This window comes from Sciurus carolinensis, unplaced genomic scaffold (genome assembly GCF_902686445.1).
Source record: "Sciurus carolinensis unplaced genomic scaffold, mSciCar1.2, whole genome shotgun sequence".
Lineage (NCBI taxonomy): Eukaryota > Metazoa > Chordata > Mammalia > Rodentia > Sciuridae > Sciurus > Sciurus carolinensis.
Window position 1 is genome coordinate 822241 of NW_025920152.1, and position 10938 is coordinate 833178.

Here is a 10938-nt window from a genome sequence, read left to right on the forward strand (position 1 = left end):
CATTTCTGAACCTCGATGACCAGGATGGTCTCTGGGAGGCAGTTAATAACCATATGTTGCTTGTGGTGGTCAGCCTTATCCCAGCCCCACCCAGGAGGTGATGGTGCTGGGACAGATCTGCCTTCAGTGGGCTATCCCTTTCTGTTTCACTCTAACCCCTCAGGCTGATTCAAACGTTTACCAGTTCAGGGACTCCTGCTGCCGCTGTACCCCTCACTGACGTGTGATGATGTCCCTCATTGATGATCTGAGATAGGCCCTGTCCCCAGGGAAGCCAGACAGGGTGACCACAAGTGGTGCAGAGGTGACCTTGAAGTTCTGGTGCTGAGGGAGGAGAAGGCCTTCTGGGACGGCCGCTCAAGGTTAGTGAGTGTCCCCAGCCAAGGGAAGGGCTTCCTTGGGCTCAGGACAGGCAAGTGCAGCTGGGTCTGGTCAAGGGTAGGAGGGACCTTCAGGCTCCTGTGGCTGCTGCAAGGAACCAGCACAAACTGGTGGCTTAGAACAACAGAGATTGTTCTCCGAGCCTCAGAAGACAGACATCTAGGTCCAAGTGCCCACAGGGCTGCTCTGTCAGCCAAGGCTTCTACGGAAGGAGGCCCTTTCTCTGTCCCCTCCAGGTCCTCTCTCTCCAGTCTAGGCCTCCATTTTTTTGGCATGGGGATTGGTCTAACCTCCTTGCATTTAGAGTCCACAAAGATGTTCTAGAATGATCTCACCTCAAGACCCCTAACTTAGCTTCTACAAGAGATCCTGTTTCCAATCGGAGGTCAGTCATGGATTCCAGAGGCTGAGTTATGAACACAGCTTTGGGGGCCACCATTGGATGCCCTCCAGTGGGGGCTGAGGAGAAATGGAAGAGCTAGGACCTGGGGTGGAACCAGGTATGGTGGTGGAGGTGTCCTCTGCCACACCGAGGAGTGTGGGTTTTGTGCTATGGACCTGGGGAGCTGTAGCTGGCCCTGCCTGGGAGTGGCTGCCTGGGACTAGTGGTCTAGAGCAGGCTCTGGGGCAGACAGGGAATCCAGAGGGGCTGCTGAAGGGGCCGAGCACAGCCAGGCAAAGCCTCCAGAGAGGCCACACCAGCTGGCTGCCTCTGAGGTAGGCTAACTCCATGGTCTCCACACTAGCTTCCCATCACCAAGTCCCAGCTCCAGGACTGACCAGGCCTCTTTCTGCAGACCAGGGAAGGAATTTCAGTGCAGTACAAGTTCTGCATCTCTGCTTTTATGGGGCTAAGCAATGCTTAAAACGTTGGCTCCACAAACATTCAACCATTTTAAGCAGCAGCCTATACCACTCTGCAGAAAGAGGGCCTCGGGCCCCTGCCAGGAAGGACTGAGAACATTTAGAGAGAAGAAACAGGCCAAGGAAGTGCCACCCAGGTCATGGCTCTGGTTCCCCTTCCACTGCACTAGCTCACGGAGGCTCGCGGTGCTCATGAGAAGCAGCCTGGATGGCACCATACCTGGGCCATTCCTCTTTGTAAATTCCAGTCCTTCCCTGAAACTAGGTCCCTGGCACGACACCCTGGAGCATCACCAAGCTGCCACTACCTCATGACCATCCCCATCCAGATCTGGTGTCATCGTTCTCAATCAGACCTTCCCCTGTGTTACCCTTCGGCTCAGGGAGGGTCACTCCTCCACCCCTGATGGCTCTGTGAGGTCACCACTGTTCCTGCTCAATACTGCTGGGTTCTGGTGTGAAGACCATTGGAGGGAATAAGTGGGTGAACAGCCACGGAGCCATTTCTCTGCCAGAGGCCTGGGCCATCAAGGAGAAGGAGAGGGCATCTGCCTGGAGAAGCTGCACATCTGTAGACAGCCTGGCAGAGGGCTGAGCATTTTAATAGATCACATGCATACGTTTACACGTGTGTGTTCAAGTATGTTTACACACACATACACATAGGTGCTCACATGTCCATGAAGAGAATGTAGGCCCAGACCCCTGGACATCCAGGGAGCCAATGGGAAGGGAATCCAGATGCTGGTGCAGGCTTCACTCCAGGAACATGACCTGCTTGGCCCCTCCCTTCTGAATGCGTGGCAGGTGCTGGTGGAAGACTGCGGGCTGACTGACCAGCAGGATGGCCCAGCTGGACACAGGCAGTCAAATTCTGGTTCCGAGGAGCCGAGTCCACCCACTCCCATCAGGCTGTGTGTTCTGTGAGCATGACCCTGGGCAGAGCAGGCCACATCATGAAGGGTAGTGCTACCTGGTTGGGGCGGAAGGCTCAGCGGGGTTGCAGGACAGTTCTGACCTGAGGCCAGAGGTGGGAAGGAGAGCACCATCATGGGATGCTGCCGTGCCTCTTCTGGCCACTCTCTCTCACCAGCTGCATGGCCCCTGGGCACTCCTGTCCTCATGGAATGAACTGCTACATCTGCCTGTGAAGACCTGGGAGGAGAGCAGAGTGCATTTCCATCCACCAGGCAGGGGAGAGGCCAGGGGAGAGCACAGTCTGGACTTTGGAAAGGACCACGTGTTCTGTGCCCCTTTCATCCAGAAAGATCCTGAGGCAGCTCACACAGAACTGGCTGCCCCTCACTGCACTCCAAAGCACCTTCCTGCTTAGGGCTTGCAGAGCTGTGGCCCTCACATTGTTTTATAGCAACAAACAATTGTTGGGCACGTGCATGAAAGGAAGACTGGTGTGGTCATTCCGTCCACCTCCCGCTTAGGAATTATAGACCAGAAGAGTGGCAACTCCAAGGGACAGCAGCATGGGCACAGCTCAGGGTGGCATATCCACACAGATACATGTGCCACTTAGTCCTACACACATAGGCCACGTGTGTGACCATTGTGCACGTGTGGTGTGTTTGCCAGTGTGCATATGTGTGTTGATATGTGTGCACAGGTACACAGGTACTGTTCGTGGCCGTGTGTGCCTATATGTGCACATATGTCCTCCTACCCAGGTGAACCCCCAAGGGATCTAGACATCCTTGAGAGCAGCAGCATGATGCATAGCATGGGGAGGGGCCCAGTGCCTGCCCCTCACTAGTTTTCCTCTCACACGCTTTCTTCATTTAGAAAGGAGTCACCTCTAGGACCCACATCCCTTCCCCTGGGCTCCAAGTCACACAGATTTTCTCTCCTGCTCACAAAGAGAAACCCAGGGCCAATTCCTACCAAGACCCTGACAGCCTGAGCAAGAGAGGTCAGTAGGACAGAAGATGGCCAGAGGACATAGAGGACACTGCAAAACAGCCAGGGAGGAAGTTGGTTCCACAGCAGACCCTTGGAGCATGGTGTCTGGGAGAGGAGTTGGACAGCACAGAGCCTGTGCTGCCTCAGCATGAGGGGATGCAAGTGCCCTCTTCTCGTCCATCTTCAAGAAGGGCCTCCCCACCCAGGAGGGACCTCCTTGAGGTCACCTCATGTGGCCTAAACTCCTGGACCACATGTCAACAAGAGGGACCATGGAGAAGCTAGAGACAGCCAGGAAGAATGGGGATAAGCAAGTGTGTGGGAAAAGGCGCATTTCTAGGCTCTCTGGGACAGGACCCACTGGCAGAGTGGCAGAGATCTGGACACTCCATCTCTCTATGAGGTTCTGGACTCCAGCTAAGAAACCCATCCACCATTTTCCCCCAGGTACAGATTAGCCCCTGAGAAGAATTCTGAGAATCAAGAGGCCTCTCCCAAAAGACTCTAGTCAATCAACTGCCTCTGGACCTCACAGAGATTGGCCCTCCAATGGCCTTTTCCAGAGGAGGTCCACAAAGCCTCTTGGAGGAGATGCTCCTGGAGAGGCATAAGACCATTAATGCTTCCTGTTCCTGGCTGGTTTCTCAGGGCCTCCCTAACCTGGGAACCCCAGATTCCTAAACATGACCACTTCTTGCCATTGAGCAAATGAGTCTGGCTTGGCGATGAGGCAGTAAGGAGAGGAGAGTTCACCTCTGGGTTCCCAGAACTCTGCACAGACATCTCCTGTGCAAAGCAGGCCCCAGCAGGGGTTTGTGTGGGACATGGTCCCTAGGTCTAGGAGAGAGCAAGGAGGGACTGTGAACTTCTAGGCAGCTTCTCCCACTCTACCAAGGCATAGATGTCTGCTGCCCCAGCCTGGAATCTCCTGCTCCCTCGGCATTTCTTCTCTTTGGGCTTCAGCAACAGACCCGCCAAGCAGGTATCACACACACACACCCAGAGCTGAGAGCAACACAGAGGAGTCTGGGGGACTCTGACAGGTGCCCTCACCTCAGTTGGCACCCAGACTGCTTGAGGGTCGGGCTGCCCAGGAGCCCCGCCCTTCTCCTTCCCTTTCCTCTCCATGTACCAGCGGGAGGACATGGTGGTCCTGCAGTTATTAGGCATCACACCTGCCCCAGGTGAGACCCTCTTAGGCAGCGACCAGCAAACCAGCTGAGGGATGCACCTGCAGGATCGGGATTTGCACTCAGGTTGGCCAAGACTGAAGGGAAATGTAAAATAGAAAGGAAGTTTTTTGTCTGGGCATGAATTTCACCCAACTACATTTGAATTTAAGTTCAAAAAATTTGCAATTAAGCTCTCTCATTACCAAATTATATAGGTATGCCTCTTATCTCACACAATAGGCATGTTCCTGAGAAACTACATGAGAAGAGAATTTTTAAAAATCAAATTACATTTTTGAAAGTTCTTGGAGAGCTTTCTATATAAAAGAATACCACAAGGAATCTCCCTAAGAATGAAGAATCCCATTGTAATACAATTGATCACCTCCTAATTTATCTGTTTTCTAAATTCAAATAAACTCCAGTTTATTCAGAATGGTCAAAGAGCAGGGTCTTGTGGCTAATCGAATATTCATGTTAATTTGGAATCTCCACATATACCATGTGTTGGTTACCAATTTCCACAAAAGAAGAATATAATAAAATACAATAAAATGCACTTAACAATGGAATGGTGCTGGGCCTAATTACTTTTTCTTTGCTAGTCTGAAGGTGAAATTTTGGAGGAAGAGAATAGCCGAATCATTGGAATCCTGGGACCTGATGTGACCTGGGAGTTACATTTTTGACAGAGGCTTTTTTCATTCATTTGTTTTGTTTCAAAAAAGGAAACAAATTCTGAACTTGGCAGTATGCTCATGGTACCCTGAGGTCTCCAGTCCTGCACTAGTTAAATATGGCCATGACCACATCTGGACAGGTAGACCTCTTCTTCATAAAGCCAGTCAGATTCAGAAAGATAAAGGAGATTGAACTGTTTTCTCTGCTTGCTCTCTAACGAGGTGTGGGAAAGGCCAGCAATTCTGGAATATGCCACGCTTGCAGGCAGTGCCTGCCCTAGGAATAGACAGTGATCTTGATTTCACATAATGATGCAGAAAATGATCCTTTTCAAAAGCAAAGTGCACAGCTTCTGTTCCCCATTCATCCCCAGGAAATTCTTTGCTTCTTTCCAAGCATCCTTCTATTCACGCTGCAGGTTGGAACTTGGGAAGCTCACTCAGCCCAAGTTCTTGATGCTTTAAATAAAATCTGCCCACTTCCCAGTGGTTTGTTAGGACTGCTTTTTCAGGGATCCAGCAGCCATCCATTCCTCTTTAAGCAAATGAGTTTAGATACCTTTGCCATTCACAATTCAACAGTCCTCCTAAATTAATTTCTTCAAAAGTAATTCAAATAAAAGCTTGGTTGCCACTACTCTTTTCTGAGTCACAAGATTGAATAAGGCATCTGAATAAAAATGTGTATTACAGCCTTCTTTAATATTTAGCATGGCATTCATTGATTTGTTTTTTGTTTTCTGCAAATCTTGACAAGATGATAAAATAAATAAGAACAAAATATAGTGGTAACATCTTTTATGGACTTCACACAGTCATCAATCTCAAGCTGTGAGTGAATTATCAGTACAGCAAAATGATCTATGTTTTAAGAGCTCCAGTAGCAAGCTAGATGGAGGTTTTTCAGAAGCAAACTCAAGGTGAGTGACTGAAAAACATCATTATTGTTTTCTGAGAGTATGGTTTATGGTGTGTGTGGAGGTGTTGCATATATGTTTCAGAAGCAAAGATTTGATTAATTCTCAGTAGATTCTACCAACATATAAAAACATAAGAAGCATTCCTGCTGAGTGACATTATGGCACCTGCCACAGCGTCAGTGTGACAAGGCTGCATTGTGATTCTGATTTTATTTAATATGAAATTAACCTTTCTTAATATGATATATTCTGCATGAAGCATGGATCAAGCTAGAGATATCTGGACACATTTCCCATTTTATTTGCATTTGATGTTTAGCAGTCTCGTTGTAAATACAAAAAAAGAAAAAAGCCATGAACTGTCACATGATCATAAACCCCTGGACATACCATAGACAGAGCCCAGGAACCATGCACTCTTCCAAATCAGCCTGGGGCTGAGCTAGACAGTGTTCAGGGTGGTGGAGGAGGCTCTGAAGGTGGTCACAATGGGCATCCAGGTTGTCCAGAACCCTCAGTGGTTACAGCTCTGAGACTGTCTGTAGCACTCTCTCTGCACAAAACAGACCTTCAGCAATGATCCAGCTCTCTGTGACCCCACCACGGAGCACCAAGACACTTGGAAACATCTGACCCATGTGTTCCACATGCCTCCTTTGTTCTTTTGACCTTAGGTTCACAAACACCAAAAGGTATTCCTCTTTGAAAAAATGTCACAGTTTCTTCTTTGTGAATGGTGAATGGTGGCCCTCCAAGGTGCATAGAGCTTCAAGGGAAGTCACCAACAGCTCATGTGTCGGCACTGTTGGTGCTGGTAAGGCAGAACAGCAATGATAAGAATCTGGAACAGCATTCCACGGCACACAGCCTTCTTTCTGGAAAATGGGTCCATGAAAGCTGCAGATGAGGAGGCTTCAGTACCTGGGAAGCAAGAGTAAATATCAAGATGCTGCTTGGCAAGCTGAATGCATGCAGTTCCCTACAAAGTCCCACCATGCCTTGCACCCCATAAATATCACGCCTTTCCCCTCACTTCTTCAAATCACAGGAGCAGGATACAAGGGTCCAGCACAGTGCAGGTGCCGGGGACTGGAATCCCCACAGCCTCACCTACAGAGGCAGGATTCCACATGCCACCCTCCTCGTGAATTCCTATCAGTTACACCAATTGAAAACATCTGCTGTCCCAGGAATGTGGCACCGCCACCTTCTTTTAATGAAGTCACACTCACTATCCCTGCAGTTGAGTCACTGTTACCGCGTTTTTTCTTTTGTTATTTTAAACAAATAAAGTCACCACAACTGTCTTTACTTGGCCTAAGAGAAATATCATCGGTATTATTGCTTGTTTGACACTTTGGTTTTCCTTTGTTATATTTTATTAGCAATTCTGGAAATGTGAATTACACTATCTTCCAGGCCACATGCTCTTTGGGGGTGTAGGTGTGCTGTGTATGGCCCTACACATATCCACCTTCCAGCATTCAGTCTGCATCTCAGCAGGGGCTGCCAGGCACCACCAGAGAGGAGAGTGGGAGGTAAGCACACCTGACAGCAACATGACAGTGTGGAGCTAGGCGGGCAACCAAATGGTGCTCCCTGCAAGCCTCTGGTCTCTAGAGTCATACAAAATGAAGCCTCTGATGATTTGAGTCCCTTGATAAAAACTCTAATAACCTGGGGAAGGGTTTAAATGATCAGCAAACATGCATCAATCTACAAACATGTTTTATATTGTTTGCTCCCTGTCAGTCTCTGAGTCAGAACACCAGGACACAGCAGAGAGCTTGCACACTTGCCCATGGGGGCAGGGGAGGCTGCTGCTCAGCCCCCTGCCAGATCACCAAAACTCACCCGAGTGCATCAAGCAGCCCCTGCAACAGGAGAAGGCTTGGCTACCAGGCCCAGCACTGCCCCAAACAGACTTGCTGGCAGCCATGCATTTTCCTGGATATCTAATCAACCTTCTGGGGATGCAGTCATTTGCTGCATTTGGTGGGGGAGTCATTATCATAGTGGGTTACAGAGCCCCCAAAACTGATCTAGAACTTTGCCACATGAGGTAGTCAGGACCATTGGCCTCCTGTTGTGTTTCCATGCCTGGAGGAGTGTCTGGTACACAAAGGGTGCCTAATAAATGCCCCCTGAATAAACAAGCCCATCAGTGGTCTGACCAGGTGTAGCTCCCAATGCTGAGTCAAAGTGCTGGAAGTCTCAGCGGCTGCACACTTCTGTGCTTCTGTCCCCTTGTCTGCCAATGGAGGCAGCACTGGTGCCAACCTCAAAGGCTGCACTTGGACTAAGCTGCAGCACACATGGTATATGTGCCTACGTGGGCACATGTATACACAATATGCACATATGCACATGTGTATGGGAGGGACAGAGAGAAGGGAGGTCAGCACGGTGGTTGGCACATGTCCTGCTCTCAGAAAAGATTCAGTGTCAGAGTTTCATTTTGGGAAACATTTAGTTAGTGTGACCTAGAGAGGACCCAGCCTTGAAGACATCTTAAGATCCCAGTCAGTCTTAAAATAATGGAGGAAACCCAGGGTTGGGGCAAGTCTGTGTTGCCAGTAGCTTCCTGAATCTGACCACTCCACACCATCCACCATCAGTGCCTCTGTGCACAGGAAGCCACGGCCTTGCTGAGCCAAGGATGTATAGAGGCTGATCCGCATGCATGTGCCGTGCTGGGGATTTTCCTCTTGAATACTAATGTGTAATTCTTGCAGGAACAGGCCCACATGCCCCTACCTCTGTGGTGGCCTGAAAATAATCTGCAATATTGCATCAATGCTCACGTAATGAAGGAGGTTTGCGCTGCGTGTGCCACTTCCACAGGCTGGTCCACGCTTTGATATTAGGAGGAAGCACAGTCCAGCAGCAGCCATGCTTTGTCAGTCATTTAATTAAGCAAAGCAAGCCTGCTATTCATTTTATTTCTGTATATGTTAATGTTAAAAACTAATAGAAACTAATAGAAAACAGGAAGTAAATTGTCCCCTGCATATATTGGACACAGCAACAATTACTCTGACAGTGAAGATAAAAGAGGAAATTTCAATAGTAGCCTTATTACATTTATTCTCTTGGGTTTCTGTTTCAAGGAACCATAGAAATTAACAATTATTTCTTCTCTTTGTTTTTGATGATCTTTTTCTATTATGCTCCTACCTGACTTAAAATAAAAAGTAGTTTAAACTTACATTTTTTTATTCAATTTTATTGTGCCCTGATTCACATTCCAGGCATGAGGAAGAACTGAGAGGAATCAGAAAATAATTTGGAGCCTTCTCTTCTCATATATTAACACCTAGTTAAGGCCATGCCAGTCATTAGTACAACTGAGTTTATCTTAATTTCAACTCTGAATTAACATAATAAAAATAATTATCTTCTACATCATGGTATTGACACATATGTCTTTTTTGTATTTTATGAATGTCTGTCATATCATATATCTAAATAGTTTCTATATATCTACTATATAAAGCAATTAACTGAGTTTATATGGCAAATTGCCTAAGGATTTCTCCAGAATGTTTGGGGAAACCTAACAAACTGAAATATTAACCGATTTATTGGCATGCTTCCATGTTGAAAAAACTAGGCCATCAATAAACAGCCTTCATTAGAAAATCAGGATCTTATTATAAGAATAGGGACTCTGAGACCCTGGCATGGCTGAAATATGGACGCCTGATGTTATCTTGTAATGGGACAGTTGTTCTTGATTTTTGTCAAGATGTCAAGATGAGGGGAAACATGAAATCCCGAGAGTGATACTTAAAGAGGAATCAACTTCCTGGTAAAGACTGCGTTGGAATCGCATCTGGGCTTTACTCCAGTCCAAGTCACCAGTGGACTTCCGTCATATCTGGTACTCCTCATGGAGACTCTGTCACTGGTGGTGGGAGGTGCTCTGATGAAATCCACAGGGTCCTGTGTTGCTCCAAGTCCATCAGGACACAATCATCCTGGGTGCCACATGCCTGTAGCCCCAGCTCCGGTGGAGGCTGGGGTGGGAGGCCCCGGAGCCCACAAGTTTGAGATCAGCCTGGGCAACATAATGAGACCCTGATATTCTCTCTCTCTCTCTCTCTCTCTCTCTCTCTCTCTCTCTCTCTCTCTCTCTCTCATAATAATGCATGCACTAACCAAAAAATAAGTATTTTCAGTTGGAAGAGAGGTGATCAACCTAGAAGCACGCAGAGCAGTCTCTGAGTGAGGGAACACCTCTCCCTCCTCAGTGCTCCCATTTCCCATTGCTGCAGGAGATGTCACAGATTTAGCTGCTCAGAACAATACACACTTACTATCTTGCTGCCAAGAATCCAGAAAGCTTGCACAGGCTACAGCAGAGCTTTCTCTTGAGCCAGGGTCCTTCTCCAGGACCATGTGTTGTTGGTAGAACTCAGTTCCTTTTGGTTGTAGGACTTTGGTTCCTACTTCCTGCCCTTGTGGGTGGAAACCTTTCTCAACTTCCAGTTTCCAACCACTGGCCCTTACTATGGGTCTGCTGGAAACCTCCCTCAAAGCCAGCAGAATTTCCCTAGCCCTTTTAAGGGATCTCACCTGATTTACTCAGACCCACTCAGGAAACTAAAGCTGGTGTAGAGCCCCGATTCCACACGCAAAATCCCTTCACCTTTATCAGATGTTTTAAGCTAAGTAACCATGGAAGTGCAGTCTCAAGGAGCAGGCCTGAGCAGCTACTCTGCAGCAGGGAGGCGATCTCTGCACCTGTTCATACACTATTCTGCTCTAAGCATCTCTCATTGTTCAAAGGGCAGTGAGGGAACCAGAGGATCATCAGACCCACTTTGTCTGAGCAAAATGAGTTCTGTCTCATGGGTTTCTCTCCTTTCCTCCAAAAGACACTGTTTCATTGTAGGGAAAAATAGGTGAAATCCCCACATCCAAAAGAAGCTTTGTTTGTAGCCACCTACCACAATCTTCTTAGGAACTTTTCAGAACCTTCCAAAATGGTATAATGGTAAGGCAAGC